Genomic DNA, 13,402 nt, shown 5'->3' with positions numbered 1-13,402 from the left:
AACGTGTAGAAAAAATTTGCAGACTTGAGTTTTATACTTAGTAAAGCAACTAATGCATAAGATATATTAAAAATATTTTTTAAAATTTTTAATTATTATGGGTACATAATAGTTTTATATATTTATGGGGTACAGGTGATGATTTGATACAAGCATACAGTGTAGCAAGCAGGGTAATTGGAATATCCACGTCCTCAAGCATTTATCATTTCTTTGTGTTAGGAATATAACCACCCAATGGGTTCACCTTGCCCGATGCCCAGATAGAGCTGATTTATCAAGACAGGGCAATCGTAATGGTGAAAGAGTCATTCAAGCAGAGCTGGCTGTGTGGAAGATGGAGTTTTATTATTACTCATATCAGTCTCTCCACATTCAGGGATCAGAGTGTTTAAGGATAATTCTTGGTAGGTGAGGGAAAGACCAGTGAGTCGAGAGTGCTGATTGGTTGGGTTGGAGATGAAATCATAGGCAGTTGAAACCGTCCTCTGTGCTGAGTCAGTTCCTGGGTGGAGGCCACAAGATCAGATGAGCCATTTTCTCTGTCTGGGTGGCACCAGCTGATCCATCAAGTGCAGGGTCTGCGAAATATCTCAAACACTGATTTTAGGAGCAGTTTATGGAGGGTCAGAATCTTACAGCCTCCGCCTGAATGACTCTTAAACCATAATTTCTAATCTCGTGGCTAATTTGTTAGTCCTACAAAGGCAGTCTAGTCCCCAGGCAAGAAGGGGGTTTGTTTTGGGAAAACGTTGTCATCATCTTTGTGTCAAACTATAAACAATAAACTAAGTTCCTCCCAAAGTTAGTTCAGCCTACGCCCAGGAATAAACAAGATCAGCTTGGAGGTTAGAAGATGGAGTTGGTTAGGTCAGGTCTCTTTCACTGTCTCAGTTATAATTTTGCAATGGTGGTTTCAGGGACATTCCAAGAAAAAAACTATTCATGACGCTTGTTAAAGATGGTAAGGCAGACTTTATTCAAAGGGGAGGTCATGGAGATAGGTATGGGAACTACTGCAGCAGTGGGGGAGAAAAATTGGACACAACTTTTCAGTGGGGGAGCAGTGGGGTCTTGCAGTGGGGGAGAAAAATTGGACTCAATTCCAACAACAAGGACAAGTGGACTTCTAACTCAGTAGCAGGGTTTGGGGGGGTGTCAGTGGACAAAAAAGTACTAAGAAGAAACATCAAGGATAAGGGGTTTCTCGCTAAACTGACTTGATAGGGTTCTTGCTGAAGGCATGCCAGGGTGACAAGATATCGAAGGTCAGATACCGGGTGGGGGGAATTTTCAATAAACTGACTTAGCAGGATTCTTGCTCAAACTGGATTCTACAAAGACAGAGAGGGAAGCCTAAGGTTGGATCTAGTCAAGAAAAGGATTCAGAGGGCCCTGACTAAAGTTTTGGTCAAAGGACAGTGTGTTTTTTTACACAAAAACAAATAATAAATTCCTAACTTAAAAAACATCAGCAGAAGGATGGTGAAAGAAATGGCGGCAGTTAATACTGCTTCATTAACAAGGGTGTGGGAACTGGTTTCGTTGTGGTTCTGCCTGTAGGAATCACTGCACTAGGGAGCATGGGGCAACTTGGGAGGAAGGGGGAGGAAATACTGTCAGAGTTCCTCTAAGTTCTGTTCTCTTCTCCTTGAGCATACTACCTGCCTCCACCTGTCACAATCACTTTCACTCTGACTCTATAAGCAGTTTTGTCAGGTAAATATAAATGAGGACTTGGTGTTTTGGGACAGCTTACCATTTTTAATTCTTTCCACCCATTCTAATTCTGAATTCAAAGTAACACTAGGGTGTCGAGGCACATTTCCTAAAACAAGCAATGAAGGAAAGTGCTGGGTTTAAATGGAGTGACTTCTCACATCTCAGATTTGGTATTTCTGTGTTGGATGGTTTATTTTTCCCCATGGGTGTGGAGAAGGTGCTGGAAAGTGTGCCCACACTCTGAAATTTAGAGAAAAATATACTCCTATTTCCAGAACCACATACATTCCCAAGTGTCTCTCATGTAAGTTTAAGCTCTTATGGATAGAACGTAAGGTTTTTAACGGGTTCCCAATTACCTAACTTCTTTTATTCCTCACCGTTATCTCCTCAGATCACTTTTTTTTTTTTTTTTTGAGACAGGGTCCCCCTCTGTCACCCAGGCTGAAGTGCAGTGGCACGATCTCAGCTCACTGCAACCTTCGCCTCCCAGGTTCAAGTGATTCTCCTGCCTCAGCCTCCTGAGTAGCTGAGATTACAGGTGCCCCCACAGCGCCCAGCTAATTTTTGTATTTTTAGTAGAGACAGGGTTTCACCATGTTGGCCAGGCTGGTCTGGAACTCCTGACCTCAAGTGATCCACCTACCTTGGCCTCCCAAAGTGCTGAGATTACAGGTGTGAGCCACCGTGCCCGGCCCAGATCACTTTTTGAAATAAGCCTGACTTCAACATTGTGTCCTGATGAGCCCACAAGCACACTCATGCTGTGCCCCTCCCACCCTCTTTTCTAGCCAAATAAACCTATTCAGGGAAGCCCACGGTGTCTCGAGCATGTAGCTTACCTTACTCTCCCAAAGTGACACCTTCCTTCAGGTATTTTATAACAATACAGTACTCAAAACGTACCTTCAAGAAACATTAACAACTCACTAGCCTCACCTGGTTTTAATTACTACAAGCAGGAACATTCTCTTTCACATTGTCTGCTTCTAAATTACATCATTAGATTAGTTTTGCCTGCCAATTAAAATCAGTAAAAAGCACTTATTAGTGGTTCTTTCTTTTATAGTGCTTTTTTTTTTTTTTTCGAGATAGAGTCTCGCTCTGCTGCCCAGGCTGGAGTGCAGTGGCACGATCTCGGCTCACTGCAACCTCCGCCTCCCGGGTTCAAGCGATTCTCCTGTCTCAGCCTCTGGAGTAGCTGGGATTATAGGCGTGCACCACCATGCTTGGCTAATTTTTGTATTTTTAGTAGAGATGGGGTTTCTCCATGTTGGCCAGGCTGGTCTCGAACTCCTGACCTCAAGTGATTCGCCCACCTAGGCCTCCCAAAGTGCTGGGATTACAGGTGCTTCTTTCTTTTATAAAACATATTTATTATCAACTCAGTAGTTGGTGCTTTACTGAATGTTAATTAGCAATTTCATAAGAAATTAGGTGATATGAAAATGATTTTTAATGGAATTTTCTTGGGGGAGAAAATAACATTTAACAAACACTTGCCAGGATCAAACAAAGGATGGACAGGCATAGGACAAGCATGAAATCCTAACAATGAAAACCTTTGGGGAGAATGTACAGATACTTTCCAACTTCACTCCCCACCATTTCTCCCTTATTCATTTCACAGTTAAGGAAAATGAGGCCCATAATGGTGAAATGGCTTATTCAAGATCATTCTCCAAGATAAGAAAAGAGCCATGCCTGGAATAAACACATTAGGTCTTTCCTGTGCAGTCTCCAAAGCATGGGCAGGGAAAAGATTTGTCTTTCTACATATAACATGACCTAAGTTATACCTTATTTCCTGTGAGAGTCCTTGCTTAGGACAGCTATGCTTAATATATGTCCTTAATTAAACAGCAAGTGGGGAGGGTAGGAACTCTCCATTCTGTTGCAGGGAGTTATGCAGTCTAATGCAACATCTTGTACCTTGGATAATATAATCCAGATGAGAGGATGCTGAAAGGAATTGAGATAGATTCAGTAATTCTTTCCTTTGGTCCCTGCTCTCCAGAGCACTCTTAAAGACAATGATGATAGCCAGGCACAGTGGCTCACACATGTAATCCTAGCACTTTGGGAGGCTGAGGCAGGTGGATCACTTGAGGTCAGGAGTTTGAGACCAGCTTGGCCAATATGGTGAAACCCCATCTCTACTAAACATACAAAAGTTAGCTGAGCGTGGTGGTGTGTGCCTGTAATCCCAGCTACTCAGGAGGCTGAGGCAGGAGAATTGCTTGAACCCGCAAAGCAGAGGTTGCAGTGAGCCAAGATTGTGCCACTGCACTCCAGTCTGGGTAATACAGCAAGACCCAGTCTTAAAAATAAATAAATAAAAAGAGGATGATGATATTAATTGTTAACATTTATTAAGGCCTATTTGGATGGCATTGTGCAAAGCACTTTATAGGCAACATCAAGCAGTTTCGTGAGGAGGTACTATTATTATTTCCATCTTACAGATGCGGAAACAAAGGCTTAGAAAATTCCCTAACTCAGGACCAGGCAACTAGGAATAATTGAGCCAGATTTAAACCAGATGTGTCTGAGTTCAAGACCAATGCTCCTAACCACTGCTATGGTGTGAATGACTGTGTCCCCTCAAAATTCATATGTTGAACCCTAACCCCTGAGGTAAGGATATTAAGAGGTAGGACCTTTGGGAGATGATTAGGTCATGAAGGTGAAGTCCTCATGTGTAGGATTAATGCTCTTATAAAAGAGGCTTGGCCAGGCGCCGTGGCTCACACCTGTAATCCCGGCACTTTGTGAGGCCAAAGCGGGCGGGTCACCTGAGGCCAGGAGTTCGCGACCAGCCTGGCCAACATGGCAAAAACCCTGTCTGTACTAAAAATAGAAAAATTATCTAGGCGTGGTGGTGTATGCCTGTAGTCCCAGCTACTTGGGAGGCTGAGGCATAAGAATTGCTTGAATTTGGGAGGTGGAGGTTGCAGTGAGCCAAGATCGCGCCACCGCACTCCAGCCTGGGTGACAGAGTTAGACTCTGTCTCAAAAAAAAAAAAAAAAAAAAAAAGAGAAAAAGAGGCTTGATGGACCTTCTTTGCCCTTCAGCTATGTGAGCACACAGCCATAAGGTGCCATTTTTGAAGCAGAGAGTGAGCCCTCAGCAGATATTGATTCAGTCACTGCCTTGATCTTGGAATTCCTCGCTTCCAGATGTGTGAACAATAAGTTTTTGCTATACATTACCCAGTCGAAGGTATTTTCTTAAAACAGATTGAGTGGTAAAAATTAAAACAAAAACAAAAACAAAAACAAAAAACCTTGAATAGACTGAGGCAACCACAAAAGTGTCTAAAAAGATGGACTCTAATGCAATGTATTTCTCCCTTCTAGAAAGAAAAAAACCATCCTTAATATTGTCACTTGATCTCTGTAATGACAATGTCATCTTCACATGTTTGACACTTGATATTTGGAAAGTATTTTCATGTGCATTTTCTCTTTAGATCTCTGCAACACCTTAGAGGGAGCTGGGGGAAAGGTATGATTATGCGTATTTCAACAACCCTATCTATAACTGATGGATATCAGTAAGTACCTAATAAACTTCAGAAGCCAAACCATTAGGAGTGTCTCATTTATGTATCATCAATATTCAGGGTGCTCCAAGTGACCAGCCTGGGGATATGGGAAGCATGCTATCGGGGGTCTGTGTGGCTGGGATCAAGTTCTGTCTCTGTGTGGCTCTTAAAGAGGATTCAGTGACTTCGTAACTTGTCCATATTGATAGTTAGTGACCCCAAGCCTTTTATCCAAAGACTCTGCTCTTCTTCATTCACTTGCTTAAGTGAGTTCCCATGTTCTAAGGACTCCTTAGTCTACCTCTCTTGACCTCCACATCTGTTTTCAGAAACGGCTACCTAGATGTACCACTCAAAATCAATGTCTGAAATTGAGCTGGCCTCAACGCCTCCCCACCCCACCTTATTTTCCTCTACTTTTCCTCCTCCCTCTTTCTTTTCTATTCTTTCCATCTTCCATTATCCAGTGGGAAATAAGAGCCTACAATAGGCCAGTCACTATGCTAGTGGCTGGGACACAACTGCATGCAATAACAGACAGTGTCTCATCTTGTGAAGATGTAGGTGGGAGAGAGAGACACAAATCAGGCAAAGCGATCACTGAGGGTGCTATTAAAAAAGAACTTGCTATCAGGGAGGTCAGGGAAGACTTCACAGGGGAATCTGAAGGCTGGAGTCTGAAGGAGGTAGGAGAAGGCAGGTAGAAAGAAGAGTCTGTGAAAAGGGGACATCACGGGCAAAGGCCTTGTCACAAGTACTACAGAAAGAGAGTCAGAAGGTGTGGCTGTAGCAGAAAGGTTGAGAGGAAGAGGATGGAGCCCACAGAGTGCCCCTGCTTAAATCCTCAATGGTTTCCAGCAGTGTTTAGAATAAAAGCAGAACAAACAACAGGGCTTCATCTTTTTTTCTCATTGAGCTCCCACAGAGCCTTGGCATATGCTGCTTCTGCTATGCAGTTGATTTGGTTCTTCATTCTTTTATTTCTTTAGTATTATCTAACATTTACTAAACAGTTGCTATGCATTAGGCACTAGGCTAAGCTTTTTTCATAGTGTCTTTTAAGAATTTAATCCTCATAATCATATTGAATAAGGAAAACTATTATTTCCATTTTACAGGTGAGGTCATTGGGACAGAGAAGTTGAGCAACAGGCCCAGAGTTGTGACAGCTTGTGGGTAGTTGTTATGTGTCCCCCCAAAATTGATGTGTTGAAATCCTAACCCCCAAAGTGATGGTAGCAGGATGTGGGGCCTTTGGAAGGTGATTAGGTCATGATGGTGGAGCACTTATCAATGGGATTAGTGCCCTTATGAGAAGAGACACAGAGTTTGCTTCCTCTCTCTGCTTATATGCCACGCATAGTGGCTCACGCCTGTAACACCAATATTTTGGGAGGCCAAGGAAGGCAGAGTGCTTGAGCCCAGGAGTTGGAAACCAGCTTGGGCAACATGGTGACATGCCCTCTCCACAAGAAATTAGTCAGGCATGGTGGTGCATGCCTGTAGTTACAGCTATTAGGGAGGCTGGGGTGGGAGGATGTCTTGAGCCTGGAAGGTTGAGGCTGCAGTGAGCTGTGAGCATGCCACTGCATTCCAGCCTGGCCAACAGAGCGAGACTTGTCTCAAGGAAAAAAAAAAAAAAAGGATACAATGAGAAGATGGCCATCTATCAACCAGAGAACAGATCCTCAGAGGCACCAAATTTGCCAATACATTAATTTTGGACTTCCCAGCCCCCACACCTATGAGAAATAAATGTTTGTTGTTTAAGCCACTCAATCTATGGTATTCTGTTATAGCAGCCTGAACTAAGACAGTGCTGGAGCAAACTTTGGAAGCACACCTGGCTGACTCTAGACTCAATGTGCCTAACTGTTATGTGCACTGCTCCTCATTTATATCCATCTCATCTAGTCAAAGCCTACTCATCCTTCTGCCTCTGCTCAACTGCCATTTCTTTAGGAAACTTCCCTGCCCTTCCCAACTGAATCCAACCCCACTCTTGCAAGCTCTCATTATCCCCTTCCTCTCTTGCATTATAGCTGGGGTTTCACACTTAATTGATCACAATCAGTCATGAGCAGGACTCTTTGAAGGCAAAGTCTGTGTCATTTTTGGCTTATTGTTATTATATAGTCTTTTTGCCTAACAAAGTGCTTGTCTGTTAATAAATGCTCAATAAATATTTGGCTACTGGATGAATATATAAATCCATATGTCATTTGACAGGAGTATGATTATATAACGTACATAAGTTTTTAAAACAACAGTATATTTGTTAAGCCGATGGTACTTTTAAGCTTCAGTATCTCAATATGCCAGTCTCAGTGCCAGGTGTTCTATTTTCATTATCAACTTTGATTCTTCACATGAAAGAAATGAAGGTCAGAGTGAGATAAATTTCCAGATCATCCAGTTGGCCAACAGCAGAACAAGGACATGATTCCAGGTCTATCTGTATCTGAAGGCTTTACTTTACAGTTCTGCCACGTTACCTTCATTCTTACAACCATCTTTCCAAGTTAACCAATCTACTGCAACATCAGCCCTGACGGCACCATTGTGTTGACCGTAGGGATATAATAACTTGTTGAACAAACTGTATTTTATTTACTTTTAGGTCATTTTGATTTTTTTAAACATTTTAAAGCTGTGATGCACATTCTTATACATTTATACCCTTGTCTAATTATTTCTTCAGGGTACTTAGTAAAAAAGTCAGGCAGTTTTTAAAGTGTTTCATTCATGGGGCCAAATTGGCAACAGTAATACTTGAGTTATTAGTAGCTGATTCTATTACTTTGCCTATTCTCCAAGAGAATATTTCTCCCACTGTGCCAACAAGGAAAAACACAACTTCAAAATAATCCTTTGCATTTTTGTGAATTTGTCCTGGGGTACAGAAAAAGAAAGATTAAATCCATTGTTGCCCTTTTTTGGGATCTAGACCTTAGGACATTCTTTTGAAGTACAGAATTTATTAGGTACTCCAACTTAAGACAGATAAATAAGAGTGTATGTAGCAACAACAGGCTGCTTATGATTTATTTGGTGTTTACTATGTATCCTGAACACATTTTTTCTCTAATGAATAGCTGTAAACATTTATATATATTTTTGTTAATCAAATTCTTAATGATGACGGAATTCTATACCTAAAATAACAGCATCAGCTGCATTCTTTCGTCTTTAGAAATCTTTGAGAAGATGTCAGAGACCATGGATAAACTTGATCTCCCTTGCTACAATGAAAATTGGATGTACAAGAAACAGAATGATGCATTTTCACTTCCAAAGATTTAGAAATTCCGCTGTGTTCTTGGATCTGCCCCCTTTAAGCCAGGTGGATGATTTTAGTCTTTCTGGAATGCTCTTTTAGGCTCTACTGAAAAGTAGCTTACTGGAACAGCAGCAGATTAATGTTTAGTTTCATAACTGATATTCTGTTAAGTGACAACATTTTGTCTACCCCACTAGCCAAGATTTCTGTTTCTCAGGAGAAGTCGAAGAAGGAGATATTTTCTTGTATCACAGCCTTTAAAATGATTCCTTGTTTCACAGAATGATAAGGCTGGCCATGCACCTTATAGATGGGAGTGCTCCTGGGAATGGGACCAGTTTTGCAAGATATTTTCTTCCTTGAAGCTTAGCATTATAAAGAAGGCCAGGCTGTTGATTCCCTGAAGCTAGACGTCATCACAGAGACAGAAGTTCAAATGCTTGTCTATTGGCTTGGAGCCAGGGCACACAATGGCAAGGAACAGCAGAGGCTTTGAAAATGCCCCTTGGGGTGGATGATGTTTAACAAGCAGGATGCAGGGTGAGGGCCTGTGGCGGAAGTGACCATCCTTGTCATTCCTTCCTAGGATAGGGACTCAACATCCTGGAGCACTAAAAATCAAAGGTAGAGATATACTGGCCATTCCAGAAGCAAAGACCTTTTCCCTTAGACCCAGTCTCTGAGAAGCCACCTAACACCTCTGGAACTTTGGTTCCTTGTATACAGAAAATGGGACTGAGATATGTGATCTTAAAGGCATTTTCAAATAGAAAACTACACTGCTCTTATGTTTGAGTCTGCAAATTCAGAAACAAAGATTAAGCAATTAAAAAAATTTTTTTGGGGGGACAGAATCTCATTCTGTCTCCCAGGCTGGAGTGCAGTGGCAGGATCTTAGCTCACTGCAACCTCCACCTCCCAGGTTCAAGCCATTCTCATGCCTCAGCCTCCTGAGTAGCTGGGATTACAGGCGTGCACCACCATGCCTGACAAATTTTTGTACTTTTAGTAGAGACAGGGTTTCACTATGTTGGCCAGACTAGTCTCAAATTCCTGGACTTAAGTGATCTGCCCGCCTTGGCCTCCCAAAGTGCTGCTATTACAGACATGAGTCACTGCACCTGCACCCGGCCGGATTAAGCAATTCTTTTTTTTTTTTTTTTGAGATGGAGTCTCCCTCTGTCTCCCAGGCTGCAGTGCAGTGGCACAGTCTTGGCTCACTGCAACCTCCACCTCCTGATTCAAGTGATTCTTCTGCCTCAGCCTCCTGAGTAGCTGGGATTACAGACATGTGCCACCACACCCGGCTAATTTTTGTATTTTTAGTAAAGACGGGGTTTCACCATGTTGGCCAGACTAGTCTCGAATTCCTGGCCTTAAGTGATCTGCCCACCTTGGCCTCCCAAAGTGCTGGGGTTACAGGCGTGAGTCACCACACCCAGCCAGATTAAGCAATTCTCCTAATAGCAAAACCATATACTAGGGCTGGAAAGATGTCAAAATGATAAGTGACCTGGACTCAGCTACTACAGATATTTTTTTCTTTACTGCCCCCGGCCACTGAACTGGAACACATTTTCTCTCTGTCTCTGTTTAAAGTATAATAATAATTATTATTATTTTGAGACAGAGTCTTGCTCTGTGGCCTAGGCTGGAGTGCAGTGGCGTGATCTTGGCTCACTGCAGCCTCCGCCTCCCACGTTCAAGCGATTCTCGTGCCTCAGCCTCTTGAGTAGCTGGGATTACAGGCGTGCACCACCATGTCTGGCTAATTTTTTTGTATTTTTAGTAGAGATGGGGTTTCACCATGTTGCCCAGGCTGGTCTCAAACTCCTGACCTCAAGTGATCCACCCACCTCGGCCTCCCAAAGTGTTGGGATTACAGGTGTAAGCCACCATGCCCGGCCTAAAGTATACTTAATTTTATTTTAGTGGGTCAATAATGTTAGAATAGAAAGGGATATAGGGAGATAGAAGAAAGAGATGTCTTAATTGGGGGATATAAATTGGGGATTCATAAGATCATCTGTTTCTTTTCTCTTCTCTCTTCTGATTCTCCTTTTATCACTTTTTTCTACCCTCCCTTCCCTCTTTCTGCATTTAAAAGCACCAAAATATTAACTGAGATTCTTAGTTAAGAAAGATCTACAGTTATTTAGCGAAATCTTTCCACAGCATTTTTTTCAGTGAGGAAGGATTTGGCTTTTGGCCCAACTTGACCACAGTTTATCAATGGTTTATGATGAAAGAGAATTTAGCTTTCTACTGTTAAGGCTTTTTTGGAAACACCAAAGAATAAAGCCTCAGCTGGTACTTGGAACAATTCTAGCAGGTTCAAGTTCTTTTCTTGACCTTTGCTATTAGAAGAAAAAGCAATAGGAAGAATAATGGAAGCTTTTTGCTACTGGAAATCCCTGTAGTTTTAAACTCAACAGTTTTAGTTAATTAAAACTCATCTTTTATAAAAAAAGTTACTTAAAAAAAACATACGCACTGTAGAATTAGAAGTGAAATGTCATACTATCCATAATTTATATTAAAATCCTTCAGAAAAATAAAGCAGCAGCAAAATGTGGCAAATTGCTAACCTATGTGCTGTAGTTTGTTCAGGTTGCTATAAGGAAATACCATAAACTGGGTGGCTTATAAACAACAGGAATGTATTTCTCACAGTTCTAGAGGTTGGGAAGTCCAACATCAAAGGGTTGCCAGCAGATGAAGTGTCTGGCTAGAGCCCATTTTCTGATTCACGGATAATGCCTCTCACCGAGTCCTTACACCGTGGAAGGGGAGAGGGTGCCCTCTGACTCTTTTATACGAGCTCTAATCCCATTCATGAGGGATCTACCCTCATGACCTAATCACCTCCCTGAGGTCCCATCTCCTGGTACCAGCACATTGGGGATTAGGTTCCAACATCTGAATTTTGGGGAAACACAAATATTCAGACCATAGTACTAGGTGTGAGTATCTAGAATTTGTTACACTATTTTTTCTGCTTTTTCTGTATGGTTGAAATGTTTCACACATATTTCAAAATTTCACATACATAAAAAAATTAATAAGTTAACCTCATCTTCATAAATAAGGGGCCCAAGTATATTGAGATAATTCTATACCCTCTTCCCTGCACTAACTTGCTGGCTCTTCAAAATAGCAAAAATAGAGAAAATCTCTTTATTGTGTTCCTGGGTCCACTTATTCACTTGATCCAAGAGAAATGATCACTATTAAAATAAGTTTAACTTTAAAGAGGTCTTGACTGAGAGTTGAAAGTCCAATTTATTGGGGAGAAAAACAGAAATTTGTGTTCTTTCTTGTTTTTATCTTGCTCTGTCCAACTGAATCTAAGGTCCCTGCTTTTTAGAATAGAAGAGCACAAGGAAAGAAGCAGAGGAGCTAGCAGGGTGAAACTCCACGGGCCCTTTCCCTTGCTTGCTTAGAAGTAAATAAAATTAACCTTTCTCACACACACAAACAAAATACACTCAGGTCTAAGTTGGAAAAGTAATACTGATGACTTTTAAGAAAGAAACTTGGGGTATTAGTGAGGACTTGAGAGAAAGGGATGGGGAGACTTAAACATTGGTTTTAGGGCCTATGCCTATTTTTTTCTATTCACACTAAGTTACACTTAATGTTTCCCAACTGAGTAGGGGACTGAACTCTCAACCAGTGCTTCTCAGGCTTCAACGTGCATCGGAATCAACAGAGAGTCTTGTTAAAATGCAGATTTGGATTCAGCAGGACAAGGTGAGGCTGGGATCCTGCATTTCTAGCAATCTCCCAGGTGCTGGTGATCGTGGACCACATGGAACAGCAAGGCAATATTCAAATGTAATAAAATAGCTACCTCCTTTTCTGCTACTGAAAATAACAAGCTGCAAAGAAGAGCCGCGTTTGAGGAAGATTGTTCATCCTACATTTTCTTACTGCATCAAATCTGGATACCTATTTTGGGCCATGCATTCTCAAGCAGGGGCAATATTTTCCCAAGGGAAAGAAAATTATTCTGTTGAGGGTTGAAGAAAAAGCTTACTCTTTTAATCTTTAAAACACAGATACATATACAGTACATAAACAGATATATCATTGATCAACTGCATTAAAATGTCACGGGGGAGATTAGGAAAAGGTCTAAAAACGTTACTTGGGTGGGGGATATAATGAAAAAAGCTTGAGAACCACTGCTCTAAACTATTACGGAGTGTCATGAAACTGGGGCAAGTAAAAATTAGCCAGCCAGCCAGCCTGTTTGTAAATTAAATAATCAGTTATCAACATTTGGGCCATGTGTTATATATCACCACCTAGATTCTCAAATTCTCATTGACAGAATGATGGAAATTTTTTATTCATGCAAGAGCACACTGGGTTGATTTTCATGCAACTTACTTGTACCTTCAGGGCCTTCTGGTGTCAAAATATTTTAGATTGCAGAGGAAAGGGATGAGAATAAAATCCATGGTTATCAGAGATGATTTCTACCAACAGGGAAATTCACCCAAATTGCACAAACAGCAATCAGATTGTAAGTAAGTGAAAAGTTGAAAACTGGAATTGCAAACACACTCCCTGCTTTTTTTTTTCAATGTTTATAATGTTCACTGCCCTCTAAATGCATTTCTTTATATCCCCTTCTGAGGGCATTAAATCTACACTTCCAGAGAAAACTAGAATGCCCCCCCCCCCCCACCGTCCCCACTGAGGCTGTTGCCAGGTAAGACAATGCTGATTCTCCTCAGGACCCACCCCCACCACCCCAAAAAGCTGCTGGTTCTGAGTGGGGCCTAGAATGAGAAAAGGCTCTGCAGCAGGTCCAGGCTCCATGCAAGCTTCTCTGCCATGTAGA

General features: G+C 41.7%; 1 long non-coding RNA gene across 1 annotated transcript in view; it reads right to left on the bottom strand.

Annotated features, from left to right (window-relative positions):
• Positions 1-334: 334 nt before the first annotated feature.
• The window catches only part of LOC129529336 (uncharacterized), a 27,925-nt gene continuing 14,857 nt past the window's right edge, over positions 335-13,402 (bottom strand). The window contains exon 3 of the long non-coding RNA XR_008674823.2: positions 335-600. This is a non-coding gene — a long non-coding RNA (uncharacterized lncRNA). The remainder of the gene's footprint in view (positions 601-13,402) is intronic.

This window comes from Gorilla gorilla, chromosome 22, assembly GCF_029281585.2.
Source record: "Gorilla gorilla gorilla isolate KB3781 chromosome 22, NHGRI_mGorGor1-v2.1_pri, whole genome shotgun sequence".
NCBI classification, from domain to species: Eukaryota; Metazoa; Chordata; class Mammalia; order Primates; family Hominidae; genus Gorilla; species Gorilla gorilla.
Note: the sequence above shows the minus strand (reverse complement) of the source record. Positions and strands in the feature narration are given on the sequence as shown.